The sequence below is a fragment of the Aulostomus chinensis genome, chromosome 10 (assembly GCF_037954235.1).
Source record: "Aulostomus chinensis isolate RoL2024-O1b breed Wild chromosome 10, RoL_Achi_v1.0, whole genome shotgun sequence".
In the NCBI taxonomy this organism is placed as follows: domain Eukaryota; kingdom Metazoa; phylum Chordata; class Actinopteri; order Syngnathiformes; family Aulostomidae; genus Aulostomus; species Aulostomus chinensis.
The window spans coordinates 26,107,131-26,116,528 of record NC_141329.1 but is presented as its reverse complement, the minus strand read 5'-3'; the positions used below and the strand labels follow the sequence as shown (position 1 = coordinate 26,116,528).

At 43.1% G+C, this 9,398-nt stretch overlaps 1 protein-coding gene across 8 annotated transcripts in view; it reads right to left on the bottom strand.

Annotated features, from left to right (window-relative positions):
• lrfn1 (leucine rich repeat and fibronectin type III domain containing 1) overlaps positions 1–9,398 on the bottom strand; it is a 190,543-nt gene that overhangs the window by 48,253 nt on the left and 132,892 nt on the right. For 2 of the 8 annotated variants that reach the window (XM_086216655.1, XM_086216661.1), the window contains one exon: positions 6,266–6,419. The exons of the other annotated variants lie outside the window; for them this stretch is intronic. The gene's annotated coding sequence lies outside the window, so the exon portion shown is untranslated. The remainder of the gene's footprint in view (positions 1–6,265; positions 6,420–9,398) is intronic. 8 annotated transcript variants of the gene reach the window in all.

The window sequence follows — 9,398 nt, the reverse complement described above, 5'->3', positions numbered from 1 at the left end:
GGTCATGCTCTGGAACAGCCTGCTTCACATCTGCACATCTGAATGTGGTCAATGATGTGTGACTAATGATTCATACCGGGGCATCACAGCTGACGCTTGTTGTGGGTGTTCCGACTTACACAGAGACATGATTCCAGCCCCCCGTTATTTTCCTCAAATAAGCGTCGATGAAAGCCAGCGCTTGATAGACGGACCGTGCGGCCAATCGCATCCCTTTGATGAACCCGCCAAGTCAGGAGGAGGACACAGCAGGGTTGCGTCAAACCATTGACACGTCAGTGGGATATTTTAAATATATATCTGTGATATTTTATTTTTGGTCCAGTTTTGCTAAAGTCTCTTCATCTTTGCTCATCATCTGTCTTTTTAGGATGAGGAGGCAATGTGGCAAATATACAACTGATGGTCGATCACAGATGTAGAGATAAAGAAACTCTCTTTTGACATTCACAATAACGTGTGTTTTTCAGTACGTAAATATAGAGGAAACTTGTTTTTAATACAGATATCAAAAAACTAACATCGAGCACTGGTAATACAATGAGGTATGTGTGCCGGACTGTAAAGCGAAAATTCACTGTCGATTTTTCTGCATTCCTGGTACGGAACAGACTCCACCCAAGCTAATAATCTGTGGGATAATTTAGATTGACAGCAGAAAGGAAGATAAAAATTCCTCTAAATACTCCTTTTGCACACTCAGTTCTTTTAGGAGGGACCTGCTCGCAATAAGTAGCAGGAAAACGTTAGCGAGCGCTACAGTGAAAGAGAGTGTTACAAGCATGTTCGACGTTGTTCAACCATCACATCGTCCTTTTTGCCCTGCAAGATTCAATGAAATGCACAAAATGGAGGAGTAAGTGTAATGTATACTCCATGTAAGTGTCTCCCCCATTTTAAAACATAACCAGGCGTCCATGCATGACAGAGGCGTTAGCACACACTCACTGCGTGAGCTGAACCGCCCCAGGCTCGGGCCAGGTTTGGACTGAGAAATGTGGCCTAATCCAAACTGCTACCGACTCTGCTAACTAAATGACACAGGTCAATGATTTGTATCTGTGTTTTGGAAGTTTAAAATACATTCATCCTTTTAAATACTTCATATCTACATGACAACGGGGAGGGAGGGAGGGGTGTAGAGGAAACAGCTGACTTGGAGACAGTGCATGAATGATGTCACCCATTTGTTTCTGGACTACCGTTTGGAAGTGATGAGTTTGCATTTTTGTGGGGCTCTCTTGTTTCTTTGGGAGGCAGAAGAGTGGTGCAGGTACACACAACTCTAATATGAGCTGCTACTGCTCTGATGCTGATGACTCCCTTAAGAGTGTCACGGCGTGTCCTAGACGCGGTGCATTTGTGATGGACGTCAAGCTGCTCAGAGCAAATCAGGACACAGAAACTACATCCGGTTAATTTTCTAAAACAAAAGGACTCATGCAGGCGTGATCGTATATATCTCACCACTAGGCGGCACGGTGGTGCAGTGCAGACACACTGTGGCCTCAAAGCAAGAAGGTTCCGGGTTTGAGCCCTGGTTTGAGTACAGGATCTTCCTGCGTGGAGTCTGCATGTTCTCCTTGTGCCTGTGTGGATTCTCGCCGGTACTCTGGCTTCCTCCCACAGTCCAAAGACTTGCAAATGGGGACGAGGCTGATTGGATACTCTAAATGAATGGTTGTCTGTCTATATGCGTTGATCCTGTGATGGACTGGTGACCCGTCAAGGGTGAACCCCGCCTCTCGCCTAAAAGCTGCTGGGATAGGCTCCACCCCCCACCCCCCCCTCTGCGACCCTTAACAGGATAAATGGTAGAAAATGGATGGATGGATGGATGGATCATTACACAACGAGCATCAAGCTGCATTGAAGGGGACACAAAATTGAAATCCTGAAATCTTTGGGCGAATGTGGTCGGATATGATAAAAAATTGTTTTTTTTTTATAATTCTGGGCATCTTTTTGCAGACTACTTTTTCAGACAGTAACTCAGCATTTTAGAAAAATAGAAATAACGCAGACTTAAGACACCGGTGCACGTGCTTCAATTTTCAGACCTAGAGGCTAACATTCATCATTTTACACAGTCTCTGTTTGAAAGAAGAGTGAGAGGGTGCTTCTGTGTCATAAGTGAAAAAGCCACTCAACAGGGGAAGTGGTCCACAACATTGCAGGCAGTTTCCCCGACTACTCACACATGACTCTAATGACCACCAGGAGGACCAATATAGCATGAGTGACCTCAACAACCCTGAAGGTAAAAATGTTACAAAGCCTTTCGATTGAGGGGAAAAACATCAACAAGAGGAAATCATGACCTGGATGACTGAGAACCTTCAGAGATGTGATTATCAGGAAAACACACTCGAGTGTATTCACAGATATGCACACACACACACACACACGCACACACACACACAGTCTGGATTCAGGAGAGGGAATCTAGGCGGTGAGGCACAATCAAAGTGAGAAAGTAATTAGGGGATTTATTGATCCATTTATTTGGGCAATGTCTCCGTTAAAAGGGAGAGGACTTCACCTCAGTTTGTATCTGGCTTAATGGCAACATGCACTCACAGAATGTTTAAATCGACAACTCACATTACAGAAAAAGCCTATTCCCCATCCCGCGGTTTGTCTTTGCATAGTAGACACATACGCCGAGGTTGTAACTGTCAGGCGAAGAATACATGAATGACTAAATTAGTCATTGTGCGACACATTACATTCATGGGTAGGAGGGAGATTTATTTTTTTGTTTCATTAGAGATATGACACTTGTGGCGATGCTGATAACACCAGTCTAATCTAAATGAATATGAGTCAAGAGGACGTCTTGCACTTAACTTCATTTATATCATGCATCTCCTCCCATAAATCCTTAATTTATTGCCTTACAATCTGCAGGGACTGTCACACTGTGCAGAGACGGCCTCATTATCGCCTGCAGGAATTTATTGTCTTTTTTTTCCTCCTTCCTCTATGTCGTGTACATGTAACTGCCAATAATTAAAAAAAAAACCTCTATATTTAAAAAGTATAGACAAATAGTCATGGCGATGTGATTGCTCAGCGTGAATTCAGTCATCGTTTCCTTTGCAGTCCCACCAGCAAACCACATATCAGCATGAATGAGGGGAAGTGCAGAGGAGAAAAATGACATGCTGTGCTGTCTGGAGAGAGATGTCCTTCATGCGCTATAATACAGCAAATGCTGTTATTATCTATGAACACTGCATTCTGTTCTCTCTCACCCTTTCCTTGCTGTGCATGCAGGAAGCAGCCATACTTCACCTGTTTATTTACATAACTATAATAATCCTCTGTATTCCCTTCCCATCACATTCATTTTGATATTCTACATATTAACGATTAAGGGTTTTGCGGCGTATATCCAGCACAGGCGGAGGGTAACGAATAAATTAAGCATTACAGCGAAGGCAGAGTCCTACTCAGAGGTCACATGTATTTTGCTGCCATTTTATAACAGGCAGATCAGCGAGGAATACGGCAGAGGAACACGTCCAGCCAGATGCAAGTGAGCGGCTGTAAATGGGCAGCCATCGGGGAGCACCTGAATAATTTATAGCTCCTTGTGTTGTGCTGCACAATCAGGGGGGAGGTTTATTTCAAACAAAGGGAACATGATGTCTCTCACAGATTTCTGTTATTCTTTTTTTCCCATGTCTATACAACAAATTTTCAGCTGCGTGAGATTTATTTGCTCTTTCATATCACATTACGTTGAGGTTGATGAGGTTGTACGTGCACTCTGAACCATTTACACACATCTGTCTCATTGGCACAATTCTACAGCATATGGCACATTTGCGTGCAGCACTATTAAACACGTTTATTGTTGCTTTTGCCACGATTGACACAAATACAACATTTTCGGAAGATGCAAATTAAAGTACGTTAGGGTGCGCAAGCTGCAGGCTCTGTTGCACCAGATGAAAGCAGGGCTTTAACCATAACACTAACGCTAACATGAGCATGCTAACACAATTCCATTAACATGCAGATACAATGTTGGTCATGTTCATGGTCTTAGTTGAGCATGTTAGCATGTTGTCATAAAGCAGTCATAAAGCAGGGCAGTTGCACCGATCCTCGATGCTGCTGGACATTCTTGGGATTGTGCATGAGAAATTCTGCAAATTCTGTAAGATATGCAAATGCGTCGTAGGAATATTATTGAATGGGAAACTTCCATCCATCCATCCATCCATCCATCCATCTTCTTCTGCTTATTCTGATAAGGGTTGCGGGGCGGGGGGAGGGGCCTGGAGCCTTTCCCAGCAGCTTTCGGGCGAAAGGCGGGGTTCACCCTGGACGGGTCGCCAGCAACAGGAAACTTTACTTCAGTAAAATAAACCATGAATGGACAAAACTTTTACCAGTTCATTCAGCAGGTTTCTGCAATATTTCAGAGAGGCAGAAGTTGTGAAATTTGTGAATCTTACCCAGATCTAAATGAAAGGCATGAGGAGTCATTATTCAGTTGCTGTAAATATCTAATGTTAGGGGACTGTGGACCAGCCAACGGACAGATTTACACAGTCTTGCTTCATATTGAATAATTTACCTTTTCTCTGCTGAAACACACCACCCTCGGTAAAAGACATGTCAAATTCCTCTGAACTTAACCAGTCAATAGTTACAAGCTCCATTTACCACAGCATTTCAGCTGAGCTTGCCAAGCAGAAAAGTGAAGCCCAGTTGCCTCTGCAACAGAAAATCATCAGGTGCCTCTGTTGGTTTAAATGTCCCTTCCATTTATGAAAGATTTATAGTTCTGTGGCCTGGAGACACATTTTTTGTCTGTTTACAGGGGATCGTTACCCTCCTCTTCTTTCTCCTACAATACCCAGAGTTCATTCATTGAAAATGCTGTAGTTCTGATTTGTGTACTGATTACTAAACCCCAATTAAATAATTGAATTTAGCTCAGAATTAGTTGCCGTTTAGGAGTTGAACGATCACAGTCTTACATGTACAAATACACACTAATTCATTCATATCGATGAGGCCAGTGGTTTACTAACTGGCCTGGATACAACACGAGCATTTACTGCTCCTGCTGTTATTCAGATACGTACTGCAAATAAGCTCTCAACAGATGACAAGTGTTTACGAATTACTGTAGTAATAAACTACTTACAGTTTCTACTTGCATTCTCCTTCCTACTCACGCTTTTTGTGGTGTGCATAAAAGAGCAGAATGCCAACGAACATGCTGGCAAGACACTGTTATCTCTTATAAATTTTGTCGTTAACTAGACACAATGGATTCAAGTTATTTCATGAAGCATATATGGTATTTTTTTGTTTTTCCCATTATTGTTTTCTAATGATATTTGAGGATTTTGTGGAGATTTTGTTATGTTCTTGTTTCCTGGATGTGAATCGTCCCTTGTTATTTCCCTCCATTCTTTACAGGATCTCTTTCTACTTAAACAAGCAGGTGCCTGTTGTGTAGGTCGCTGGCGTCTTCCTCTCTCCTGATGCGTCTATTTTGTTCATCACCCAGATTATTTCGGCATTCCATGTGTACATAAATGAAACATCAATAAATATCAATATCATGCGATATGGTGGAAACGGTTGATGTCAAAATCTGTGGCTACATCCATTTCAGCAAATTCAAATAATTACAAAAAGTTGTTGTTCAAATGTGATCATGAATCGACTCTTTTTTTCCTGAAATGCACAGACAGAAATATCAGCGTTACATCAAATTAGTTACTGCTGGCAGCTTCAAAATGTTTCGTGTCGATGTTGATTTTCTGTGTGACATTTAGAAACAGGGTGCAGCTGTCATGTATTCTTCAATGTTCTCTTCTAATGTTCCCTTTTTATTAAAAAAAAAATAATGTTCAGGTTTATTAGAACTAATCCCTGTCTATACTGCGTGATATCTCACTCGAGATTTAAAAATGTTTCATTTTTCAACAGGCAGAGTCAGGCAGATGGTGGCTGCTAATCCTTTAGAAACACAGACAGAGCAGGATCTACATATATGTAGACAGACTATAAATATTTTAATAAATTTATGCTAATTTAATAGTGTGACATTGGCGCATATTCATTGGATCTTATATAAACTCAGACGCAGAGACTTGCGTTTCACAGTAGTCTTTAACAACGATCAAAAAGGATTATGACCTATTTGGATCTCGTCTTCGGGATCAGACCGTGATTTTGCTGCTGTGGAAATCTTCCCGCATGTGGGCGGCGAATGAGAAGAATGTTTGCTCACCTCTCCGTCTTAATCTGTTGTCCATCCAAACCTTCTATTTTCTGCCCTCTCTTGTACCTTTTCACCGGACAGCAAGTCCAGCTCTCTAATGATGACGGATGGGAGTGATGCTGAGGATGTGGTCAGATGAGGGGGATATGCTGCGGGTGCAGACCTGGGAGGTGACACGCAGAGAGTAAAATAATATAAAATATTTATAGTGTCACGCAGCACTGCTCTCAAAATATTTTTGAAAACAGCTGAATGGAGCACAAGGTTAAATTATGTCACACTGTGGGGCGGCGTGGCAATGAAAGGTCGTTGGTTCGATCCTCACTTTCCCTCGGTGACTGTGCTGAAGTGCCCTTCAGTGCCATACTGAACCCTTTTTTTGCACCTTGCATGTCAGCCTCCTCCCCGTGTGTGTGAAGTGGTGAATGAGCAAACAGTGTGAAGCGCTTTGAGTACCACAGAGGTCAAAAGGCCCTTTATAAAAACGACTCCAATTACCACAACCAAATTTGAATTATATACCACTTATACACTCCTTTTCCCCTCATTTGCAAATTTCCAAATTCACCCTACCAAGCTGTTCTGACGTTGCTCCGCCCTCTGCTGCTCATGCCTCCTTCTTAACACGGTGCCATTGACTGCGTAGACTACGCAGAGCATGAGGGAGGATCCCCTGTTCTTCCCCGGCCAAACCTGCACCCACTTGCCCCCCCCCCCCCAGACAGGGCCAACATGGGGCCCATCTGAGCCGGTGGCCCCTGTCTTAGTAGGCAACACAAAGGACTGCTGCACTACCTGAGTGCCCTCAGGCAAAATACTGGCGCAGAATCCACACGTGGTAAAATATATTCCTTTTTTTTTGAGAAAATTGTGTAACATTAGAGGCTTGGTTATTTTATGACCTCACTCCCCATCTGATATCCATCGTCTTTTTTTTTTTTTTTTTTTACCTGTCCTGTTCAGTAGCTGAGGCAAGCAGCATCAGTGTTCCTGGTGCCTTGTTGTACTGAAGCAGTTTTATTCTGCATAGGAGGAGTCTGATAAACTCCTGAGCCGAAGGCACGCACGCCCAGGACCGCCACCCCCGGACAAAACAATCATACTCTCATCTTCCTCCATACAGGGGCTGAGAACACCATAGATGCTGATACGGTCCAGGGCACCTCAGACTTAGTGAAACCGCCAGCGAGCGATCCACCGTACAGCAGCAGGGCCCGTGACCAACCCCAGCCCAACCACCATGCCGGGAAGAGGACCACCCCCCCCCCCCACCCCCAAAGAGCCCCGGCCAGGCCCCCAGGCCCGCAATGGTGCAGTTAGCAAAGGAGGCAGCACTGGACCCACTCCCTGCCCCAGCTACCCCCCCATCCCAACATGGTGCAGGGTGCGTGTTGTGCATGGGAATGTAGATGTGATGAGGTGGATGACTAGAATGTGGTTAAAATTGGCGGAGGCACCCAGGGCATGGGAGCCCCGCCGGTTGCAGACGGCAGAGTCTCCCAGTACATCCTCATGCACTCCCCCAAGCCCTAAATGTCTACGATGTGATTAAAATTGTTGATATGCATCGTCTAACGATGTATTTTAATTTCTAAACAGCAAACAATTTGCCGTGATGGAAGGCGGCGCTGACGCAATGCAATCCTTGAAAGTGAGGAATTAATACCACAAGCAATAGCGCTTTATATCAACAAGGACACAATGTCACTCAAGCTATATCGCCACTTTTGGTTTCCAGAAGAATCTTTGTATCTATACACCAATACAGGTTGTGGCATCTCACACATTACACGTCTGTCACATTTTGATACACACACGCACACACACACAATCTCAAACACACACACACACACACACACACACACGCACACATCAGTAAATCTTAACATTGAGTATTCAGACTTTATTGTGAAACTCTGCGTTGTTCCAACAAGGGTAGGTCGCCAATGCTTTGTTTATAATCCTGGTCTTCATCACTACTAGATGGCTTCATCATTCACTCAAGACATCCCATTGGGCGTGTCTGTGTGTGTGTGTGTGTGTGCGTGTGCGTGTGTGTGTGTGCATAGGGCTGCTACCACTGAAATTTCAACAGGCACAACTGATCAAAGCAGTTTTTCAACAGCAGAGTGACAAGCCATGTTGCTTTGAAGGTTTCGATTTGCATACAGTGTTTTGTCAAACTTGTCTGTGATAAACAGAAAACTTGGTGCAAAATTTTCCACAGGCTTACGTCTGGATATTTTCAGGCATCTCTGCTGCTACGCTGATGAAGATTAATTCACAAATCAGACACACACACTCCTAAAAATGGATTCCATTGTGTATGAAATGTAGCTGCTGTTCAGCTCGTATTGCTGTGACACGCTACGTTTTGCAACAGCCATTTCTCAAAGTGACACAGAATGAAGGGTTGAGCTCCCCTCCTGTTTAATTATAGCGCCCTGAGAGGAGCAGCACACGCCAACAAAAGACATCAGGATTGCTATTTGCATGACGAGGGTCTCATTTCAAAATGAGTCAAAAATCTATATTTTGGTGTGCTGATATTTTGCTCTCATGAAGGAAAATGGTTCATGTTAGAGCTCTGCAATTTCAAGATCTTAGATTGCTCTCGATCGTATTTTTTTTTTTTATTCGTGCTGCATATGAACAAGATTCATATTAGCAGACACAAAGCCATTTCCTTAGCTTGAGCGCGGCGTATTTCTCCTTATTTCTTACAAATCTGTTGGTAATTATCAGTCACTTCCAAGACACGTCGCTCAGGGCTGGTTGATATTGAAATTAATCAAGCATAATTGTCATGATTAATATTTTACATAACAAACACTGGATGGTTTGGTATCCAGGGTTAATCCTTATGGAAACCTAATCAAACTTAAGGGAAACAGAAATGTTTTAATTGAAAGCATCCAAATGAATCATCAGCATTAATTAAATTATATATCTATTCATTTATTTACCAAAAGACTTCCAGAGTAGTGAAATGGAATGGTGGCCGTTGAAAATGGTGGCCTATGGATATAACTTGTTCCCTATTTTAATTCCTTTGTGGCCAAAATACATACATTTGTTTCTCCGCCCAGGGTTCTGTAGTGACTTGATTACTTGTCAAGCTGTAATTTTCCAGTAGAGGATG